Consider the following 25,218-nt stretch of genomic DNA (forward strand, 5'->3'; position numbering starts at 1 on the left):
GAACCGTCGCACTCCAATGTGTAAACAAATAATTGAATTTTCTTCCAGAGGACTAAATGGTATAGGGTGCCGAAGATGATCACCTCCTGTTCATAGAGGTGAGAGACTGAGAAATGTGGAGAAAACCCTTCAGCCAAAAGGGCTTAAATCTAAAGCACACCAATTCGCTAAAATCATTTTGTGAAATGATTGAGGCAATCAGTCTTTTAGTCTTCAACCATAGGTTTTGGACCAGGGTTTTATTCTTTCATATTACGTCATATGAAGCAAAATGAGTGTATTTGTTTGATTAATTCAAAGTTGCATGTATAAGATTGGTATTCAAAAGCTTCTTGGACAGCTGTGCATGTACACATGTTGTTACAAATTAGCGAAGTCCCCAATGCATTTCGGGCTGGAAGCCCTTCTTCAGGGGAATGTTCTGAAACAACAGATAAAAGCTCTATCTACAAAAACCAAGTGAATCCAGAATGCGCTAATGTTTTTTTTAAAAAAGGAAAAAGAATGGAGAAAGTTTGGAAGGATAGTAAACCACCCTCGTGACATAGATGTAGTCAATTAAAGTGGTAACTGGTGCATAAGGTTTAACTCGTGATGACTGTGAATAGAAGTTTATACGGTGCCTCAGTCTCTCACCTCTATTAACTGGAGGGGATCATCTTCAGCACCCTATACCATTTATTCCTTTGGAAGAAAATGTAATTATTTGTTTACACATTGGAGTGCAAAAGTTCATTTATAGCACCAGTGAGCCATAAAGTACTTGATACTTTTGAGACAGTTGTCAAAAAAGATATACAAACTATTTTTAAGGAAAAACAAAAAAGCAAATCAAATTTGACTATTTTACAACGAAACGCCATTGCAACTCTTGCTAAAAATGATCAGATCACTTTGTGTAAAGCAGACAAAGGAGGCGCCCTAGTCATATTAGATTCCAACTATTACAATAACTATTTATTGACACACGTCAACGACGACCTTCTATAAATGGAATTATCCTCAAATCCAACTAAAGAATTCCAAAAAGTACTACATACCATCCTTGACCATGCTCTCCTTATGGGCACCATCACACAACGTGATAAAAACTTTTTGATCAAACAACTTCCTGAAACACCTTACCTCTACCTGGCACCTAAAATTCATAAGCATGCGACCAGGCCTCCATTCAGACTTATCGTTAGCACGCGGAACTCAATAGATGAACCAGTGGGTAAATACATAGACCAGCATCTACAACCGAGTGTACAAATAATGACAACTTGCATACAAGATACCACGGATTTTTAAAGAAAAATCAAAGACATCAACCTTGAGAAGGATAAACAATTAATTCTGAGTACCATTGATGTAAATTCATTGTACACTTCAATTCCGCACAACCTCGGATTACAAGCTATGGAGTCCTTCCTAGTGAATAATGGAAAAAATTTGGATTTACAGGTACTACTAATGGAGTTAATGCAATTCACATTACATCGCAGTTATTTCACATGTAAAGACAAATTCTACACTCAACTGTCTGGAGTAGCTATGGGAAACTGTGCTGCTCCAGCGTATGCTAATTTGTTCATGCACAGATTTGAGTTAGACCATATCCTATCCAACATTTTGTGGCAAGATAACCTTGTCACATATTATTGATACATCAATGACATTTTTCTAATTTGGAAAGGTACTGAAATCCAGTTACTCTCAGCTATAAGACAGCTTAACACAATCACCGAAAGAATTCAATTCCCTCATAACATGAGTTTTGAACAAATTGCGTTTTTAGATGTTAACGTTCAAATTAAGAATAATGAACTAGTCACTTCAGTGTACACTAAGCCTACAGATCGTAACAATTATCTTCATTTTCGCAGTTTCCACCAAATGAGTCTCAAAAAACATCTACCATACTCCCAATTACTGAGAGTTAAACGGATCGCATCCTCTAATGAATTATATGAAGATAACAGCAAAGTCATCAAAACTAAATTTACACAAAGAGGGTACCCGCAGTCCATCATACAAGCAGCGGAAAACAGAGTACAACTCAAAGAAAGAACGCAACTACTCACACTTAAACCAGGTACCACTGCTACAGATGAACGGCCGGTCTTTGTATCAAAATATTCCACTCAGAGCATAAAAATCAAACGTACAATTTGTAAACATTGGCAGTTACTTCAAACAGAAGCAGACTTCAGAAATATATTTCAAGCTCCACCTATTTTTGCTTATCAACGCACCAAAAACTTCAAGCAACTTTTGAATGAGAAACCTCAGATACCAGGTTCAACCTACAATGGAACAGTTCCATGCCACAATTGTGGAAACTGTAATAATATCATCAAAGGGAACACTTTAGCTCATCCCACCCAAGGTACTGCTATTAACTTAAAGTTAACGCTACATGTGATACCACCAACGTTGTATACTTATGAAAATGCCCATGCGGTTTACCCTACGTGGGAAAAACAAAACGTAAAATTAAAATCAGACTGAATGAACACAAAAGTAATATACGGACTAAAAACACCAAATCATTTGTAGCTACCCACTTCACAAAAATGAACCACAACGTCAGTCAACTGCGGTTTATGATACTTGAAAAAATTATGAAAATTGAAGGAAAAGACAATAAGAAGTTTTTACTTCAACGTGAACTTTATTGGATACACAAACTCGAAGCTTTACACCCGAAAGTGTTAAATGAAAGACTGGAATTCAGTTGTTTCCTATAACTTTATATTGGAGTATTAATTATGATAATTTTCCTCTAAATTGCTTCTCTCTTGACTGCACATAGTATTTGTCTGTTTCTGTTCTCCCAATTACGTTTTTTCTCTAGACTTTTTTTCTTTCTTTCATTTCATGTTTTCACATTCACACTATTCTTCAAGATGTATTACTTACATTGCCCTTAAATTCATAGTGTTAGTTTTTCTATTTCTATGATCTATTTCCTGTTTATTGTTATGTTTATGTTTCCCTGTTTATTTCGAGAACCCCATGATTGGGTATTTTGTTACTGTTCCAGATATTTATTTCTTGTCCCTGGTGTTTTCAGACTCATTCAGATATGTCCCATAGCGTTTGTTTCACATGTTTTTTTGTACACTCTAACTTTATTGAACACTATCGGCATTCCTGCTGAGTGTCCGTATCACTTGGGTCTTTCTACCCGCTGTTTTCTGTTTTTTTACCCCGGACAATTTATGTTTTATATTCTTCTTCATGGTTTACACATTATCATTTTCATCTCGTAGGACCGGCACCTAATTTATAAACTTTTACGATGCTTCAGACTACGGTTTCCACCGCAGTCTGCTCTTTATGTTCATTCACCATGGAATAACGCTTCCGCTTCACGGGGGTTTTTACATCCTCCATCATTCCAACTTTGAATACACTCCGGCGGAAGCTTTTGGAGCACCCACCCGCTTTTCATGATACCTCAGATTACATTCTTCAGGTATGACGCTCTAGGACCTTTACGTTTCCATTTTAGTTAGGGCACATTTCGATAATTTTTGCACACGGTGGCTTGGGTTTAAGGTACAATAGCTTGACTTTTCTGCACTACACACATGATACCCCGCAAGACAATTTATCACTCAGCAATTGGATACATTCGGCACCGTATAACTTCTATTCATAGTCATCACCGAGTTAAACCTTATGCACCAGTTACCACTTTAATTGACTACATCTATGTCACGAGGGTGGTTTACTATCTTTCCAAACTTTCTCCATTCTTTTTCCTTTATTAAAAAACACATTAGCGCATTCTGGATTCACTTCGTTTTTGTACATAGAGCTTTTTTCTGTTGTTTCAGAACATTCTCCCTGAAGAAGGGCTTTCAGCCCGAAATGCATTGGTGACTTCGCTATTTTGTAACGACATGTGTACATGCACAGCTGTCCAAGAAGCTTTTGAATACCAATCATATTCATGCAACTTTGAATTAATCAAACAAATACGTAATTTGAAAGAATAAAACCCAGGTACAAAACCTATGGTTGAAGATTAAAAGACTGATTGCCTCAATCATTTCACAAAACGATTTTATCGAATTGGTGTGCTTTAAATTTAAGCCCTTCTGGCTGAAGGGTTTTCTCTATATTTCTCAGTCTCTCACCTCTATGAACAGGAGGTGATCATCTTCAGCACCCTATACCATTTATTCCTTTGGAAGAAAATTCAATTATTTGTTTACACATTGGAGTGCGACGGTTCAAGTATTGATTGGTCCCATAAAAAGAATGACACCAGCCCTGGGTTGCTTATGTTCCGGTTCAGGGGGGACCTGGCTTGGCAGTTTAGGGTTGGACTGTTCCCACTGGAGCAGGGTCAAGACTTAGTTGCATATAGCTGGGTCCAAACTGAGGTGGCATGGTGTGCAAAAAAATGATGGACTGGGATCCGGCAAGAGTAATTACCAGTGGCTGAGTTTAATGTAAGCATTCGATCCATCACTTTTGGTAAACTTTAGCAGAATGAAAGTATGGGGCAGTAAAGGCTTCGGAAAAGAAGAAACTTTTGTTGGCTCAGGAAGTGAGGCTGAAAGAATTGGACTTGAAAGCAACGAAGCTCAAAGAGTCCAGTAGTGTCATGTTGGAGCTGGCCTTCTCTGCAGGGTAACCCCCGATTTTTGCCCTCTGCCTTCCTTACTGAACATGTTTTTGTTGGCTTTTAGGAATCTGTGCACTTTTTCTATGCTATCCAGAGCTAGCGTGTGTCCTCTTCTCAAAATATGGTAACATTGACTTGCATCTTATTGCATATTGAATGTACTTATAAGTACCTAGTAAATAGTACTCCATGTACCTAGGGTCTGTAAATTAAAGGCTACTAGTGGGCAGTGGGCAGTATAGCACGTGCTACCCACTAAAGTGGTCCTGCAAAACATGTACCAGACCTGCCACTGCAGCGTGAAGTGCAGTTTTAAACTGCCATTTTGACCTGGCAATATAAATCTTTTGCCAGGTCTAAACCTTCCTTTTTAAAACTTATATGCCATCCGTAAGGTAGGCCCTAAACGTTCATTTGGTAGGGTGCAGGGTATTTAAAAAGTATTTCAAAACTTTCTGGGAGTTTCCAGCTGCCTGGGTCTGTTTGTGGTTCCACCATCAATAATATGCATTGGGCCCCATTCAGGGAACAGTGGGACCTTGGTTTAGCTGGGAAAGGGTTGTCCTGGCAGGCTGACTGGGGAGGAGCTGTACACTGCCCTTATTACATTTCAAAGGATCTTGTTCACACCACACACAAAGGAACCTAACGCCAGGCCTGCCCTTACCTTTGTCCTCCTAGATAATTCGGAGTTCAGGGAATTCCCCCACAAAAAGGCTAGCACCAGGTAAAAGAGGACCTTCAGAACTACTCATCAGTACACTCCTGGACCTACGGATGATTTAGAGGAAGGACTTGCCCTGCTGCCAGAAGGGCTGCCCTGTTGTCTGACGAAGGAAGATTTGACCTACTTGTCATAATCCCAGGCTATTCAGAGTGTCTCCAATGGTCAATTGGCTGACCTCCTGTGTGAGCTACAGGGACACAACAAGCTACCAGCAACTGCCCAGCAGCCCAGTACCAACAGGACATGCCTGGACCGGACTGAGCCCCTCTCCTGGCCTCTGCTAGAGCGAATCCTGATCCCCAAGAGGTGCACCTCAGGTCCTGACCCTTTGTCTGGCATCAGTGAGAGCTTCTCCTGAAGAATAAGGTGAAAATCCTTAAGTTTGGTCTCCCCGCCAACGGGCCCATTTACACCGCAATGCTGGTCTTCGCGCCAACAGCGACAGCCGGGAACAGCAGGCAACGCAAGACCTGCACTTTAAGCTTCAACAATAGTCCGTGGTGATCACTAACGTGAAGCTCCAGGGATGGCCATCTCTTTGCACTACAGCAATGACCATCTGAGACGCTCAACTTGCTCTTTGTACCAAAAGCCTTCTCCACGCGGTATCCACTAACACTAATGTAACTCTTTGAGCCAGGACTTGAGAAGGTAACTTTTCAGCTGGACTAACCTGGTCCCTGTATCGGCTCGAACTTCATCACGGCCGGCTTGAACTTGTGTACACATTCTAGCGCGACTAGATAATCGCGAGTGGTGCTTTCTGCTTCTTGGAGTTATTTTCACATTTCAATTCATTATCTCTGGATCTACTGACTGCACTTTGGTATCCTTTTATTTATTAAAATGTACTCTATTTTTCAAAATTGGATGTTTTTTGTGTTGTATTTTCTCTTTATAACTGTTTTTCTGCTGCATACTTTACACATAGCCTCTAAGTTAAGCAGACAACGTTTGTGCCAAGCTACCAGAGGGTTAAGCACAGGTTAATTGAGTTACTTTTGTGGTTCATCCTGAAAAGGATTGTGGTTGCTGCTTCAGTGGGACTTCCACCCCTCTCAACCAATAATAATTTTTTTTTACAATACTCTGCTATCAATCTCCCCGGTCTCCTCTGAGGAAAGGTTTGTGAATATAGATATTTCTCATACTATCTTTCTACTCCCGTTACTTGGAAACATGAGATGTGTCCAGTCAATTCTGAACCTAGAGATAGGACCCATATGCAACGTGAAGCCACAGCATGTCTAGGAATTATGTTTGCAGTCCCTTACTCCATCCCTGACACACAAAGCATTGAGGCTATGCTTATTTAGGAATGATACACACGATACCGCAGTGGAACAGAGCATGAGCTAGGACCAATTAACAGAAAATACAAGATTGTAGAAGTTATCTAGGCAAACTGCAGACTCTGCAACTCCTTCAAACATAGGCAAGCCCTAATCAGCTGGGTGTATGTGTAAAATATAACACTGATAATATTTAATAATACTCTTCATATAACTATTATGCAGAACTTGAACTATAGTTGGGCAAGATCTGGGGCAGATGTGCAAGATCTGGGGCGGGTGCAAAATATCTGTACTTTTCCTAACTGTGAAAGGGCAGGGTAAAAATAGCTTTGAATTTCTTCTGGACTGGGTTAGAGGTAGATAATATCTAAAGCTTAGAATTTCCCAGGGAAAACACCCAAAGTATCAGAAGTGTACAACACATACCTGTCCTGAAAATTACATCATCGGGGATCAAAAAAGGAAACATTTTCACCAACAGATGCATATTGCTCTAGAACATGAGTTCATCCCATTTGTCTATTAGCGAGTTGTTGAAAGGGCTTAAGACCTTTAACTCTTTCAGAAACTTGGAATCTGAAGTAAATATTATCATTTACTTATTGAGCCAGGTTTTACGTCAACCATGTGACACAGTCAAGTAATGACAACCCTGTCAGGCTTACCTTATTCTTGTTTTTGTTTCTAGTGACAAACTCAATTTTCAGACCAATGCCAGCTCTCAGCATAGAACTCTGTAGCTTGCTATACCCCGAGATGTAAGTAAATATTCATCTCCCTCATTTTCTTAAACACTCTGCACGGCAATGATAGCATGTGCACTGTAGATAACTGATAGGTGATCATAAATTATGTGAGCCCTGTCAGAGAGAGGGGCTGCTGCTAAGGAGAGTACTGAGAAATTCATATACTAGGCGAGAAAAGACCAATCCTAAAAAGGGGCACTCAGTAGTGGAATTTTTATATTTTAGCTAGTAGAACACTATGAAGCAACAGGCATTTAGCAGACATTAAATGATAAAACAGTTAGTGTCTGTTGACAAGGTATCCTCTGATACAATGATTGTAAGCCAACATGAACGGTAGAAAGAGAGGAATAACCTTTAAGCTGTTCATTGCTTGAAACAGCACTTGGTCTCAGAAGCGCTGACACTGCTGGGTTAACCATAACAAATGTTTCTACCCCAGGACCTCTGGATTATAATGTGTGGTATTTAGAATAACTTGTCCTTTCTGGATCCTGCCTACCTTCACCCTTTCCTTTATTCCTTTCCAGCCGCTCTCTCTTTGGGAAGTTTATTTGTTCTGTCGAACAAGTTACTTACCTTCGGTAACGCTTTTTCTGGTGGATACAGTATCTGCCTGTGGATTCCTCACCTTGTGAATATCCCCTGCGCCAGCAACATTTGGAATTTTTTTGTAGCTCTCCACGCCGACGAGGACGACATCACAATAGCATGGCTCCGCACACAGCTCCGCTGACATCACTGGAGCCATAAGAGAGCCTTGTCGGCGTGATGACGTCAGTTCCGCCCTTTTTTTCCGTGCCTTCGAGGCACATGGACGGACCGACAACAATATATATACAGTATACACAGTACATTATATTCCAACCTACACACACAGTGTGAAGTCAATGCAGGAAAGCAAAAGAAATAACACACTTCTTTTGACAGTAACAGATAGATTTTATCACATTATCACTACTATAGGTATACAAGGATGGACAACGGGGAGGTGGGTGGGTCAGTGAGGAATCCACAGGCACATACTGTATCGACCAGAAAAAACGTTACCGAAGGTAAGTAACTTGTTCTTCTTTGGATACATCTGCCAGTGGATTCCTCACCTTGTGAATAGAGTCCCACAACAGTCCCCACTCCTGGAGGAGGGTGTCCACCCTTCTATACCAAAAAGTCCTGAAGTACGTAACATGCAAAGTGTCCTTCCCTCCTCACCTCGGAATCTAAGCAGTAATGCTTCACGAAAGTGTGGAGGGAGGCCCAAGTTGCCGCTCTACAAATATCCTCCACAGGAACATCTCTAGATAAGGCAGATGTAGAAGACTTTGCCCTGGTAGAGTGAGCCCTTATACCCTCTGGAGGTTCCTTACCGGCCAAAGAGTAACAGATCTTGATGCACAAGATAATCCATCTGGAAAGGGTGCGCTTGTGCACCGCTCTACCTTTCCTGCAGCCAATGAAGCCCACGAAGAGCTGGTCATCCACTCGAAAGTCTTTAGTTCTATTGAGGTAAAAACTCACCGCCCTTTTAGGGTCCAAGCGGTGAAGCCGCTCCTCCTCCTTGGAAGGGTGAGGGGGAGGATAGAAGGTAGGAAGGGTAATGGACTGCCCCAGATGGAAAGGAGTTACCACCTTAGGCAGAAAAGCAGCCCTGGTCCTGAGTACCATTCTTTGAGCATGAATGGTCAAGAACGGGGGTATCGAACTCAGAGCTTGAAGCTCACTTACCCTCCTTGCCAAGGTAATGGCAATGAGAAAAACAGTTTTAAAAGACAATAGCCTTAAGGGACACTTGTGCAAGGGTTCAAAGGGAGAACCCATCAAGTAAGTTAAGATGAGATTTAAATCCCATTGAGGCACAATAAATGGAGTGGGCGGAAATTTGTTGGTAAGGCCCTTAATGAACCGTAACACAATAGGTGATTTAAACAAGGACGGCTGATCCGGCAAGCAAAGGAATGCCGACAAAGCTGATGAATAACCCTTCACAGTAGCTACAGCAAAACCTTGCTGAGCTAGAGAGAGAGCAAACTGAAGGATGTTGGATAAACGAGCCCTCAAAGGGTCAATAGACTTCTCCCCACAGCAATGGACAAATTCGGACCACCTATATGAATAGATAGACTTGGTGGAGAGACGCCTGGCAGACAAAATCACGTCCACCACGTCAGGCGGGAGAGAAAAAGAATTCAGGTTGCCCCGTTCAATCTCCAGGCATGAAGGTGTAAGCTCTGGAGGTGGGGGTGTAGAAACTGCCCCTGCGAGAGGAGGTCTGCCCTGAGAGGGGCACGGAGAGGAGGGCACGAGGAGAGGTGGAGAAGATCTGTATACCACACCCTTCTTGGCCAATCCGGGGCGATCAATATGACTTGGGCCCGGTCTTGGCGAATCCTCAGAACCCGAGGAATCAAGGGTAAGGGAGGAAACGCATAAAGGAGATGTGAGTCCCATCTCAACTGAAACGTGTCCCCCAAAGCTCCCTGCAACGGATACTGGAGACTACAGAATGACAGGCAGTGAGCGTTGTCGTGAGTGGCAAACAGGTCCACCCAAGGAGTTCCCCACGTCCGAAAGACGTGACGAACCACCTCCGGATGGAGCCTCCACCCGTGGTCGGCAGAAAACTGCCGACTGAGACTGTCTGCACGCAGGTTCAGAACTCCGGCCAGATGATTTGCCATCAGACAAATCTGATGATCCTGAACCCAGGCCCAGAGAAGACAATGCGACCTCACTCCTCCCTGCATGTTGACATACCATATCGCTGTAGTGTTGTCCGTCATGACTTGAACCGACTGACCGCAAAGGGAAGGGAGGAAGGCCTTGAGTGCCAAACGTATCGCCCGCAACTCCAAAAGGTTGATGTGAAGCAACCTTTCCTCTGGAGACCAAAGGCCCTTGATCTCCAGATCCCCCAGATGTGCACCCCACCCTAAAGTGGATGCATCCGTTATCACTGTGGCCACCGATGGAGGTAGATGGAAGGGCTTTCCTTGAGACAGATTGCCCTCCATGCTCCACCAAGACAGATCCGCTGCAGCTTCTCTGGAGATCCTCACAGACTCCCTGAGATCTCCGTTGTGCTGATACCACTGCCTGCGGAGGCACCACTGGAGCGCACTCATGTGCCAGCATACATGGTTGACCAACAGAATGCAGGAAGCAATCAGACCGAGCAGACGAAGGACCTTCAGGACTGGAACGACCGCTCCATTGTAAAACAAAGGAATCATTTACTTTATGTTGAGAATCCTTTGTGGAGGTGGGAATGCTCGACACACAGTAGTGTCCAGTACTGCCCCTATGAACAGGTTGCGCTGAGAGGGCCCTAACAACAAGGAGCTAAAGGGGAAAGAAAGAATTGGGTCATCCCCCACTCAAAGCAGTTTCTTCAACAAAAGGACCCAATCTATTGAGTACAGCAAAAGTTTTTCTACACTGTGTAAACACAAGGAATCGAGAGGTATCAAATTCGCCTCTTCAAAACCACCTCCAATTATTTAAATATGTGGGGTGGATCCCCAATTTACCAGAATCTGTACTAGTATTTTAAAAAAAGCTCGGCAAGAACCCTAAATCAATATAACAGTCACAATGTTCAAAAAAATATATTCAAGTGAAAATGTGAAGAAAATCATTTCAATCACAGGGATCTAGACGCCCCACACCATGACCATCAGTGAAGGAAAAAATGTGTAGAGCAAGGAAGCACCTCACGTGCGCAACACCTTAGCGGGCTGAAGCTGGTTCGATCATCACCAGTACTGCCACGTTTCTCATCATCGGTTGCCACCTTGCTCAAAGAAAAGCTGGAAAACTGGACCAACAAAAACTCAAAGAATATATAATGAAGAAGGTGAAGATATGTGAACATCACACACCAAAGTCCTGAATTAAAATTGATAAAGAACCATGGCTGCCAAAATTTTATTCTTTGCTCATGGGTCGATTCAAATTTAAAAAGTGCTGTGTTTTAACAGACAGAGAGTCAATGAGCCAACATGTTTCATTGCCTTACTTCTACGGCAACTTCGTCAGGGCAACAGGACCTCATTCACCTTGTCAGCACACTTGCACTAAACTATTTGTGACCGTTGTCAGCCAAGGTTTTTCATACCAGCTTAACAATGTGTCACACAGGTACTGTATGTATTGCAGCAGACCTGTATATTGCGAGCCCTCCTATACTTTAGGCATTCGCATAATCAACACGTCCCGAGCTTCGTCTCAGCGGCTGATTGACACCATCCAGTCCTCCTGTTGCAGCGCTTGAAGAACCTGCGCAAGGATGAGCATCTTGAACTTCTCCTGCTGTGGAAATGTGGATTTTCCTGATCAGTTATGTCCCCTATCTTGGACCCCAACGGTTCTATATGCATGTTACAAGTACATGTATGTTCCCTCCAGTTCCAGTTTCGAAGACGCAAACATATGTGTGTCTACCGTCGACATGTTCTCTGTCAGATCCGCCATCAATGGGCTGGATATTCGATTCCTAAGCATGAAAGGCCACCGACTTTATATGGCTAAGTTACTCCATTTTTACAGTTCAGGCAAGTAGGCCCGATTCTGTCCTCAAAGCCTTTCCCTGCTCTCTGTCTCTGACAGCTTCAGCTTGAGCTCGCATCTGTATCCATGAACTTTGTCCTACTCCCTGTGCAGCTAACGGTGCCTGCCTCGGCCAGTTTTCGCCTGCCTGCCAAGAAGCTGTATTTCACCTTCGAATTATCTATTTTGCTCTTCAGCCGATGCATTCCTGTCTAGTGATTTAGGTAAACATTTCCTTTAGCTCACAAGCAAAGGACTCAGCCTTTCCGTCCTCCTGCAAGTGATTCATAGCCCTGCTGCCATGGAAAGCTTTCTGCCTCTCGCTTCTCATATAGACACTTAGGCGTTTGTGCACGCACACAGTCAGTATAGACTAGATTCTGTCCGAGAGTCCTTCCTTGTGGATAACATAGTTCTTTAAACATAGGATGTTAGATATGATTTGGGATTAGGTTGACTTGACCCCTCAGACTTCTCGTCTCCACATGTAGAGCTAAATGTCAAGTCCCTTCACCCCCTAGTTGCACGTCAATTACACGTCATGCTGCTGCGCGCGCATCTATGCCAAGTATTATCTTATAGATCCACCTATGTCTGATAATCCTAACCAATCATGTTTCTTTTATTCCTTATTACGCCTAGTTTCGATTACGTACCTGTCATGTCACTTTTCTTATCAAATGTTACGCCTTCTACATTCGTTTCATTGTAATGTACTTATTATAAAAATGCATGTCTGTCAATAAAGTATTGTACTTCACTTCCTGAACCCTCGCGGTGACGGAACCTGAAGGCCGCGACTCGAGTCGGCCATTTTGAATGGAATAAAGCCCATTTAGAAACTCTTATACCACGGATTCTGCCTCTTGTTATTTTGAGCTATTTTACTTTATTTTAAGATCCCGTATGAAATTCAGTCCGGTAAAGAAGATTTTATTTACCACATAATGGCGCCCGAACAGGGACACTTTCTCATCTCACGCGCCGGCGGTGCGTTGCAGGCCCGGTCTCCTGCCACAGCTGGACGGACCATAAACGCGTACCAGCAGGATTTCCTGTAAGCTCCCTCCGGTCAAGCGGGGGCGACTGAGGCTGCGATCAACCCAGACGAGGCGGTGAGAAGTGCGAAGTGTCCCGACCAGAGCCTAGCTGAGAGAGCAAGATCCGAGGTATACAGAGGCCCACCAGGTTTCTCGAAATCCCGATGTCCAGAGGGTCCGCTGTCCGCAGTCATCGAGTCCTGTCCATTCTCTGAGGCCTTTCGTTTCAAGGAGCTACTCGGTGAGTACCATCGCCGGGGAGGCGTGTTGACGCGCACATAGGTTGTGCCGGTCAAGACGGATTTGGGTACACAAATCCGGTCTGCACTGTTTAGCAGTGTATATGTACTGTTTAGCAGTATATCAAGTATTCCGAAGTATTCAGTTATTGTCAAGAATTCAGCGTGGTGATTAGTTAGGCAGACTGTCATCATTGTCGGTCGTTGTTAAAATGTTTAATGTTTAATGTTTAAAGTGTTCAAATATTGTGGTATGAATGAGTGTTCATTGTTCACTGTTCATTATTGTGTTTTTCGTATTAAGTGAGTTCAAGAGTAAGTATCAGATCAGTTGTCAATATGCCGCTCTTCTCGAAGTTAAGACAGATTACTACCAGAAAAGGGGTGCTTGAAGAAGCAGTTCCTATTCCTCCTAGGGACACTCCAGGGCATTTTATGTACCATAAGCATGGCTTAGATGCCATATTGTTTCTTGATCTATGGGTAGATTATACCAAGGGATTGCCGGAAAGTCAAAGGTGGCCCGTAGCGGGAACCTGGGATGCAGAATGCATCATGAAAGTGGAGGAAGAGTTATGGAAAAGAAAGGTCAGACAATCACAGAAAGACGCTGTTGAGTTATGGCGTAAGGAATCTCATAGACGAACAGAAAAAGCACGTAGGCAAGAAGAGAGGAGTAAAGAAAGTTCAAATAAAGTTCAAGAAAATCTATTAATTAAGGAAGGTATCCGAGTGAAATCAGAACAAGTAAATAGACAAAGAAATGCTCTTATGAATGGTATGTATCCCCTTCTAGCCGAAGGACTACCTAAGGCTGCTCCAGAGATGCCAAAAGACTTGCCACCCCCATTATTTCCAATTAAGGTACATCCAAAAGGGCATCCCAGAACCGCAGAAGATGTTTTTCTTTCCTCATATCTAGACGACGCAGCTCCCGAGTATGCTAACGCCACACCACATAGACCGTCTGGCGGAGGGGTTCAACGTCAGGATCAGGTATCTGTCCCCGTGCAACAGCAAGTCCCGATACAAGCTTCGGCAAGCACATCTGTTTCCGCATCTGTCTCCGCAGTCGATCCTACAGGGGTATCGACACCCATAGTTGCTGTGTCACGTTCAACGAATCCATTCACACCCGACGCCCCAGATGGGGCCACGGGAGGTGCTAGCAGTACCTTTACACCACCCAGAATAAATAAACTTGTTTTTCAAGAGTCAGCGCATTCACGTACACCTAAATTCGTAAGTGAACGTACGCTTAAGGAACTCCTTGTAAATTGTAGATATGACCCAGTGGTTGGTAAAGAGGACGAAATGGTCCTGGCATCATTACGTATCAGGCGAGCCGCAGAGTATTTAGCAAGGTTACCAGGAATGACTACGCATCTAGATAACATATATCATTTTGTTCAAACAGGACGAGATCCAGGATGTATTAACAGAGCTATGGAATTCCAGAAAGTAGAGATACAGGGGGAACTGTTACGTTTCCTCATAAACTGTGTGATCAGAAATCAAGACCGCCCGGGGGTAGACCCGAATGCAATGCTTATTCTTACAAGATGGAGTCAGAATATATCAGAAGGGAGACACGATAAGCAAAATTGTATAATAGCCATGTGCCGAAAAATCCGTAAAGAAATAGAGCGTATTCATGAAGAAAGATTGGGAACAGACGAGTTTGAGCAAGATGAAGTGTCCGAATCAGGGAATTCCGCAAGACAGTCAGAGACCATAGCCTATGTAGGCAGAGGAGGATCCTGTGATAATGCTAGATGTTTTTCTGATCCCATACACTCAGTATGCCCAAATAATAGCAGAACGTATCCGACGCCTGTAATGAATCTGAAGTCTCCAGAACATTTGTTTCAAGCCGCAGATAAAATACTACGAGAACGAAGAGGTTACCACCTCCTCGATTCCATGGATGAGCAAGAATTAGCCAGATCAGCCGTTCACTGGATTGACAGTCCTGAAAAATACGGTGATGAGACCGTAGCACACACGTTTTTTAATCTCAGTACAGATGAACAACGTTTAGCTGGAATATATATGATTCAGCAACTCCTCATATTATATAAGAGCCAACATGCTGACCCTGGTCCTTTACCTGATATATTAACGGAACTACTCACGAACAGATGGAGAGGTTCTAGTAACAAGCTAATTAAAGAGATATTAGTGTCACGTAAGCAGTATGTCCTTTTTGTAAGTCCGGATCCTCTCTCGCTGCCCCGCAGAGAAAGAGCGCCGTACTATATGGATAGACAAAATCCCCTACGAGAAGTGCACCCAATAAAAGGCGAAGACAATGAGTTTCACCGTGTATTTGTTTACACACCCATATCAAAAATGGAATTATTAGAAATGAAAAAAGTAGTACCTAGTCATGACAAAGACCCAGCGGGTTTCCACCGAGAAATTAAAGACATGTTACTGATGGGAGAGTACACCTTTCCTGATATTATGACGATATTAAAGGTGCTTTTGCCTGCTGGCATTTATGAAAAACTGAAAGAAAAAGAGTGGGAAGTGGGTGACCAAAAGATAGACTGGACAGCATTAGCAGAGGAAGAAAGGGGCCGAACTGCAGGTTCAGGGCTCGGGGATAAAGTTAAACTGTTACCAGGTTTACTAGTACAGGTACTGCCACGTTTATTAACTACAAAAAAGGAAGATTGGGGTGCAATCACAGCCTGCAAACAAAAGCAAGATGAAGACACAAGCGATTATTATGCTCGATTTGAAAAATGTTTTGGTATAAATAGTGGTATAAAAGCAAGTAGTGACTCATATCCACATTTATTTGTGACAAAATTAGTGGAAAATGCATTGCCTCCAGTAAAGAATAGAATATTGAAATTCGAGAGTACCTGGCAAAGTAACACTCCGTCGCAAATGCTACAAATGTTACAGTATCATCACAATAGAATTAGGGATGAACAAGAACACGAGCATAGACGCATGAAGGATACAAAAATGAAAATGCTAGTTTCTCAGACAGTACCAGCAGATGGTCACAAAAAGGGTGTGACACATTCTGGTGATTCTGCAGTTCCTGTAAAAGGAACCTGCAATTACTGTAAACAACTGGGCCATTATGTACACGATTGTCCAGTCCTGAAACGTAATATAGCTACAGGTATTGCAAAGGAGAGACCACGATTAGTTAGACAAGATCAGAATGAACAAGGAACTATGCAGCATGGACAGTCCATGCCAGTTCAGCAACAGTCCATGCCAGCCTCACAGCAACCCATACAGTTTGTGCCAGCTGCACCACCGTTGCCTGCTACTGCCACACAAACCACGACACGACAAATGTATCAGACTGCACAGTATGAATACCCTGAGTATCAGCGTTACGCATGAACCAGCCTAGAGAGGGAAGTTGACTTACCGCTTATCGAGATTCCTGTAGATCAAGAAGGACCTTATGTACATAGTGAATTATTAGGTCAGGATAGAAAATTCTTACTCGATACAGGGGCAAGTCGAACAACTATAAAACGTAGTGAAGTTCCAGGGGCACCCCTCTCAGGCTCTCAAAATGTTTCCCTTGGTTTTTCAGGAAAACCTATTGTTAATGAAGTATCACAGCCTCTACCACTTACGATAGGACCTTTGACACGAACTACAGATTTATTGCTTACTAAATCATGCCCAGAAAATCTGTTAGGAATTAAAACTCTGAAAGCACTAGGAGCCATAATATGTTGTTCTCCGGAAGGAGTAAGGTTGTTTTTACGTGATTTTAAAGGTCACTATGTGTCTAGAGACATGGATCCCCGACTACAGACTTTACCAGTACATCTATGGGCACAAGGCCCTGCGGATGTTGGCTGCATGAACATTACACCCTATCGAGTCACACTGAAAGCAGGAGTGGTACTACCACGAATGCGACAATACAAGTTACCGCATGATGCTGTAGTGGCTTTGCTGAAAATCATTGATGAGCTGATTGCCCAGGGAGTAGTTGTAGAAACAGACTCCAATGTATGTAATTCACCGATAATTCCGATTCTTAAACGAACTGATCCTACTGCCCCACCAGTGTACCGATTGGTTATTGATTTGCGTGAACTAAACAAGTGCATTGTACCACAATTCCCTGTGGTCCCTGATATATCATCATTGTTGACAGCAATTGATTCCGAAGCAACATTCTTTACTGTAATTGATCTCAAGAATGCCTTTTTCAGCGTCCCAATAGATCCGGAAAGCCAATATTTGTTCGGATTCAGTTTAAATGGGCGCAGCTTTAAATTCTCACGCGCTCCCCAAGGATTCACAGAAAGCCCCAGCATCTACAGCCAAGCACTGAAACGAGAACTTGACAGTATCCACATGCCAGTCAATACAGCACTGCTTCAATATGTCGATGATCTGCTGATCACCGCGAGAAGCGAGCCAGAATGTGAAAAAGCTTCTCTGACAGTTTTACATTTTCTAGCCGACAAGGGGCACAAGGTGTCTCCTTCTAAGCTGCAATTCTGTGTCCAGCGAGTTATTTATCTTGGTCACTCGCTGTCCAAGGAGGGAAGGCAGCTTACACCAGATCGCATCCAGTTAATTGCTAACATGTCAATACCCCAGACACAAAAGGAGGTGCGGGCTTTCATAGGCCTCACTTCATATTGTAGGCAGTGGATCCCTCAGTACGCATTTCTAGCAAAACCACTCATTCAGTTAACCACACAGGAGGCAGCCACATCGACTGTTCTCCCTTGGACTCAGGAGCATACACAAGCTTTTGAAAACCTAAAGGAAGCTTTATGTCAAGCACCTGTTTTAGCAACACCATGTTATAGCAAACATTTTACACTCTTTGTTACAGAACGCGAAGGTACTGCCTTGTCAGTACTCACTCAGGATCAAGCAGGATCACGCAAGCCATGTGCTTATTTTTCCAGTACATTAGATCCCGTAGCTCAGGCTTTGCCTGCATGCCTGAAATCAGTGGCAGCGACAGCTTTAGCAATCAGACAAAGCGATGCCATAGTATTAGGACACCCATTGACAGTACAAGTACCACATGCAGTAGAGGTTCTTGTGAACCGAACACAAACACAACACTTGACCATAGCAAGACTTACCGGTTATGAACTGACATTGTTTCAACCACACATAGAGATCCGACGGTGTAATACATTGAATCCTGCTACACTATTACCTGTAATTGGAACAGACCCACTAGCTCATGATTGTGTTGAAATCATTGAAATAAAGACGAAACCTAGACAAGACTTGACAGACGTTCCATTGTTAGATCCAGACCTGACGTTGTATGTAGACGGATCGTGCATGAGAACAAGTACAGGAGATTTAGTGGCCGCGTATGCAGTCACAACAGACACTGAAGTTATTGAGACAAATTGTATAGATACTTTGTCAGCCCAAGCAGCAGAACTTATTGCTCTAACACAAGCCTGTATTCAAGCCACAAATAAGAAAGTTAATATATACACTGACTCACGTTATGCATTCGGAGTTGTACACGACTTCGGCGTGCTGTGGCGAGAGAGAGGTTATTTAACTTCCCATGGTGCCCACATTCAGCACGGACCCCTCATTCATGCTTTGTTAGATGCAATACATCTACCCACTGCTATATCGATTATGAAATGTAAAGCACACACGAAGGTTACTGATACCATTTCTCAAGGCAATGATTTAGCTGACAGAACAGCTAAACAGACTGCTCAGAATCGCACATTAGACATGACAAAGCCAATAGTTCAGACACCAACACAGTGTATGACAATTAAGGATCCCGCACTTGACGTAATTGACATACAGACACATGCCACAGCAGAAGAAATAAAGAAGTGGACTGAACTAGGAGGGATCCAGACAGATCAAGGATGGATGACGAAGGAGAAATCTGTATGGTTTCTCCCTGATTCCATGGTTCAAGCCATTATAGCTACAGTTCACAGTCCAGCACATTTAGGAGAGAAGGCTATGCTAGACAGCATTCAGCACATTTGGTTCAACAAACATTTACGAGCAGCAGCTAAACAAAAAGTTCGTACCTGTATGATATGTTGTCAGTTTAATCCAGGAAAGAGTGTTCCCGTAGAGCAGGGTGGATTTCAGCCTCCTGACCATCCTTTTGAAGTCCTCCAGATGGATTATATTCAGATGGAACGTTGTCGAGGATTCAAATATGTTCTCGTAGTTGTCTGCGCTCTCTCCCGTTGGACAGAGGCGTATCCCGTATCAGATTACACTGCCCCGACTACTGCCAAGCAGCTAGTTCGAGAATTCTTCCCACGGTACGGTTTACCACGTGTTGTATATTCAGATAACGGCCAGCCTTTCGCATCCGAATTAATGAAACATGTCTCACTTTTGTTGGGATATCAGTGGAAATTCCACTGTGTCCGACACCCCGAGGCAGCAGGTCTCGTGGAACGACATAATCAACTTTTAAAAATCAGACTGTCTAAAATATGTCAGGAAAAAGGTGTGGACTGGATAGTAGCCTTACCAGTTGCGCTATTTTACATGAGGATGGTAGCACACTCTCGAACAGGGCTATCCCCTTATGAGGTGATCTTTGGTAGACCACCGAATATGTGGGGGACGCCTATACCCCGTAAAATAACTGATGTTGACTGTAATATGCTGACAGATTACCTGGCTTCCTTGATGTCTGCACTACAATCTTGTCGTTCACAGGTAGTCGCAGCTTTTCCCGACAACACCGAGGTGAAACCTCATGACGTAATTCCCGGCGATTATGTTCTCGTCAGGAATTTCGATCGGAAAACCCAACTGGAGCCAAGGTGGAGGCTTCCTAAGTTGGTCCTGCTGACGACCAGAACAGCTGTGAAGATCGAAGGGAGAAAGGGCTGGGTGCATTCCAGCCATATAAAGAAATTTCATGGACTTCCTCCTGACACAAACAGTACTCCCCGTGTGTCTTCCCCCATTGACTCAAAGCTACCTTTGGCTGAAGCCAGTAGCACCGAACTCTATAAGCAGAAACTCAGGTCCAGATCCAAACTGTCGGACGATTTGATTGTTTAAGTCCTCTCCAAGGTGAAGCGGTTGAATCTGTCCCGACATGTATCCCTTAGGTCTGAATGATGTAGAGTCCAGAATCATAATGAAACGACATGCTTATTGTAAATTACTGCGTAGCCACTGTATTGTGACTTTATTAATTTTGTTTTTCTTGAGTTTTTTAATAGTTACTGCAAGTATATTGTTGCATATGTATTATCCTGTTTCTAAACGTGCTTTCAATATAACTGATGAACATTCTTTTAGTGAATTACCCCCACATGAGTTGTCCTATAGACTTGCGCTGCGCACCAACACCTTCATTAGTATGTTACATCATTCCCATCAGACTAGTAATGCCACCAATTGTTGGGTGTGTGGCCGACTCCCTCCCTATCAGAATAACAAAGGAGTTCTGCCTTTCTTTCCACATCCGTTCACACACAATGGCTCCTGTGGAGCATGGTTTAGTTTATTAAATTCCATAGACCCAGACACAGCAGTTTATCAACAACATTGGATATGGGGAAATCTGAATCTAGTTTTATTCAAAGTCTGTCACCCTAATAAGGAGGGTCACCCCAGTAGAACAGGAACTGATTTAGAAAATGAAGTGTATAAATTAGGTAATTTTACGCCTAATCTTATGATTTTGAATGTCAAATCCGAAGTTGAACTAATTCTGCCCACTATGTCAGTATTTCCAGCTAAGGGTGAATTATGTGTAAGAAAAGTTGGTTCCATACACATGGGCCATAGCCAATGCGTTACTACAGTAGAATATAGTGATCAAGGTAAATCTTCATTTAGAGCTTCTCGCCATTCTTACTTTATATGTGGTCAGACTGCATATATGCGTCTGCCTCTAGATTGGGATGGTACCTGTTACATAGCATTCCTTTTGCCACCTGTTTTCCTAGCTCCCCTGATTATTATCGAAATGTTCATTTAGTACACAATAGAGAGCGAAGAGATCTCCCAGTTGTCGATTATACTGAGACGGCATGGGACAAGTATGTAGATTTCAATAAAGGTATCTTTCCCTATATAGGTACAATATCAAATAGTAAGCTGATACGCAGACTCACCAAGACTCTTGAAGCTGTAGTAAACGAGACTATAGCCGCCCTAGGCAATCTGACAGAGGAACAATCAGTGATGAGAATTGTTGTTCTCCAGAATCGTCTTGTCCTTGACGTCATCCTGGCCGATAGGGGCGGAGCTTGCAGGGTCATCGGATCCAGCTGCTGCATATCCATACCAGAAAATTCGCCATCTGTATATAAAGCTATAACACGCCTTCATAAGATTGTAAGCCAGATACACGAGAATCCAGGCACTTGGACGTGGTCCGGGTGGTTTTGGAGTGTGATATCGGCCTGGGGATGGAGAGTTCTATCCTTCCTAGGTATTGGCCTTCTTATGCTCTTCAGTTGTTGTTTATGCCTGCAATGTGGACCAGCGATTTGTGGTCTGTGTGCCACATCATGCATTCCATATCACAGTTCTCGTTCAAAACACCGGAAGAAGAAGGAAGAAGAAATGATGCTCCATGAGCAAATCGATGGAATGATGAAGATTGATATCTCTTAAAGGGCAAGTAGGGGACAAGGAGGGAATGTGGAAATGTGGATTTTCCTGATCAGTTATGTCCCCTATCTTGGACCCCAACGGTTCTATATGCATGTTACAAGTACATGTATGTTCCCTCCAGTTCCAGTTTCGAAGACGCAAACATATGTGTGTCTACCGTCGACATGTTCTCTGTCAGATCCGCCATCAATGGGCTGGATATTCGATTCCTAAGCATGAAAGGCCACCGACTTTATATGGCTAAGTTACTCCATTTTTACAGTTCAGGCAAGTAGGCCCGATTCTGTCCTCAAAGCCTTTCCCTGCTCTCTGTCTCTGACAGCTTCAGCTTGAGCTCGCATCTGTATCCATGAACTTTGTCCTACTCCCTGTGCAGCTAACGGTGCCTGCCTCGGCCAGTTTTCGCCTGCCTGCCAAGAAGCTGTATTTCACCTTCGAATTATCTATTTTGCTCTTCAGCCGATGCATTCCTGTCTAGTGATTTAGGTAAACATTTCCTTTAGCTCACAAGCAAAGGACTCAGCCTTTCCGTCCTCCTGCAAGTGATTCATAGCCCTGCTGCCATGGAAAGCTTTCTGCCTCTCGCTTCTCATATAGACACTTAGGCGTTTGTGCACGCACACAGTCAGTATAGACTAGATTCTGTCCGAGAGTCCTTCCTTGTGGATAACATAGTTCTTTAAACATAGGATGTTAGATATGATTTGGGATTAGGTTGACTTGACCCCTCAGACTTCTCGTCTCCACATGTAGAGCTAAATGTCAAGTCCCTTCACCCCCTAGTTGCACGTCAATTACACGTCATGCTGCTGCGCGCGCATCTATGCCAAGTATTATCTTATAGATCCACCTATGTCTGATAATCCTAACCAATCATGTTTCTTTTATTCCTTATTACGCCTAGTTTCGATTACGTACCTGTCATGTCACTTTTCTTATCAAATGTTACGCCTTCTACATTCGTTTCATTGTAATGTACTTATTATAAAAATGCATGTCTGTCAATAAAGTATTGTACTTCACTTCCTGAACCCTCGCGGTGACGGAACCTGAAGGCCGCGACTCGAGTCGGCCATTTTGAATGGAATAAAGCCCATTTAGAAACTCTTATACCACGGATTCTGCCTCTTGTTATTTTGAGCTATTTTACTTTATTTTAAGATCCCGTATGAAATTCAGTCCGGTAAAGAAGATTTTATTTACCACACTGCTTCAGAAAAAGGTTAAAGATCCTGAGATCCAGGATTGGACGTAGCCTGCCATCCTTCCTGGGTATCACGAAATACCGGGAGTAGCATCCCTGACCCCTTTCCCACTCTGGAACCACCTCTATCGCACCTTTTTTCAATAATGTTAGGACTTCCTCCTGCAGGAGAAGAAGGTGGTCCTCCGAGCAAGCACCTTGACATTTAATTTGGAGGGAATTCCCGAAAGGGAAGAGCATACCCATTTTCCACAAGATTTATAACCCAAAGGTCTGTAGTGACCGATTCCCAATCTTGCAGAAAATGGGTAAGCCGACCCCCCACAGGACCAACATGATCCAGAATGGTGGATCTAGGGCTGCTTTGCTGTGGCAAGAGGGAGGGAGGTAGAGAAGGAGGAGGAGGAGGGCTGACGACCTCGTGAACGACCTCTGTTCTTGCCCCTGTAGGTCTTATACAGGGTATTTTGCTGCTGCTGCCGAGGCTGCCGGTAGGTCCGAAAGGACGACCTCCCAAAACCTCTGTACCTTCTGTAAGAGGAACCTCTAGGCTGCGCCTGCAGGCCCAGAGACTTAGCTGTGGCTTTGCTGTCCTTGAACCTTTCCAAGGCTGCATCTGCTTTCTTTCCAAACAGTCCAGAACCACAAAAGGGTAGGTCCAGAAGTGTTGCCTGCACATCTGGAGAGAACTCCGACGACTTAAGCCAAGCACTTCTTCTTGTGGCAACTGAGGAGCCCATGATCCTGGCAACAGAGTCCGCAGTGTCCAAACCACTCTGAATAACTTGACGTGCAGCTGCTTGAGTGTCCGACAAGACCTCATTAAAATTCTGCCTGTCCTCCTCAGACAATTTAGGAGCCAGCAGTTTTGAAGAGTCCATTAGGGCGTGGATGTAACGGCCCAAAAGACAGTTGGCATTTGTGGACTTCAAGGCCATACTTGTCGAGGAGAAAACCTTCTTGGCTGACTATTCAAGCTTTTTAGACTCTCTATCACCAGGAACTTGAGGAAATGCTCCAGGAGACTTCTTCGAACAGGCAGCTTGAACCACCAGGCTCTCAGGAGAAGGATGGGATGTTAGGAAGTCCGGATCTCCTGGAGCCGCCCTGTACCTCCTAGCAACAGATTTTGACACTGCTGGAGCCGAAAAGGGCTTACGCCAAACCTCCATAACTGACTCAGTGATGGCATCATTGAAAGGAAGCAAAAGGTTCTACTACAGTGGAGGGAGAATGAAGAACCTTCGTCAAGATATTGGACTTTAATTCAGCCGCTGGGAGCTGCAAGTCTAAGAGCTCCGCTGCCTTCCTTATAACTGTGTGGTAAGGAACCACATCCTTAGAGGGGGCATCTGAAGGAGGAGAAAGCTTCCATTATGGGGACATATCAAGGGCACTTGCCTCCCTTAAGTCTTTAAATAAGTCATCTGACTCTTGAAGTTCACCTTCCCCCATTTCTTCTGCCCGATACCTCTGCTTTTCCAAATTCCTCTGCGCCTCCCGCCTGGGTCTTATCCTCGGAACCGGCGTCGGCGGTGCCACACATGACTCCGACGGAGCCGGCGTCGAACACGGATCCGGAGGCACAGCCTGAGCCGAACGAGGTCGACCTGACGGAGCCGGAGATGAAGGGAACGGCGTCGATGTCCTAGGCACCGGTAAATGCCAGGACGGCGCCGCTGGAAGGAATGGCATAAAGGGAGCCTGAGCATAGTCCTGAGGAACCCCCAAATTAAAGACCATTGGACCCATGGGACCCGAAGGTGCTCCAGAGGGGTACATTGCTCTTGTAAAGACACCATATATGGCATTCAAGTAATGCGATGGGTCTTGACCCGGGCCAGGGAAAGGTGGGTAAGGGCCCGATAAAGGCTCAGGCTGAGGCATTACTGGACTCGGCCCAATCGGCGACGACGGTGGAGCCAATGGAGTCGACGACTCATCAGGTACCGGAGCCTCTTCCACCGGAGCCGGAAAAGGCGTTGGAGATAGAGCCGGAGCTGGAGAACGCTCCAGAGAAGCTGCAGGCGAAGCCGGACGAACAGGTGAAGCCGGATTCGAAACCGAAGGAGAAGGAGAAACATAGTCCTTACGATGCCAAGGAACTGAAGAAGTCTATTTCAGAGCCTTCTCCTTATCTGAACGACGTTGAGAGCCGTGCCTCTTCTTCTTCTTATGCTTCTTTGATTTT

The 25,218-nt window shown here is 43.9% G+C and overlaps 1 protein-coding gene and 1 pseudogene across 4 annotated transcripts in view; one reads left to right on the forward strand and one right to left on the reverse strand.

The window, feature by feature from the left end:
• SDCCAG8 (SHH signaling and ciliogenesis regulator SDCCAG8) overlaps positions 1 to 25,218 on the reverse strand; it is a 1,515,443-nt gene that overhangs the window by 787,860 nt on the left and 702,365 nt on the right. The gene's annotated exons all lie outside the window — the stretch shown is intronic.
• LOC146817914 (uncharacterized) lies at positions 1,753 to 2,732 on the forward strand (annotated as a pseudogene).

This window comes from Triturus cristatus, chromosome 6 (assembly GCF_964204655.1).
Source record: "Triturus cristatus chromosome 6, aTriCri1.1, whole genome shotgun sequence".
NCBI lineage: Eukaryota > Metazoa > Chordata > Amphibia > Caudata > Salamandridae > Triturus > Triturus cristatus.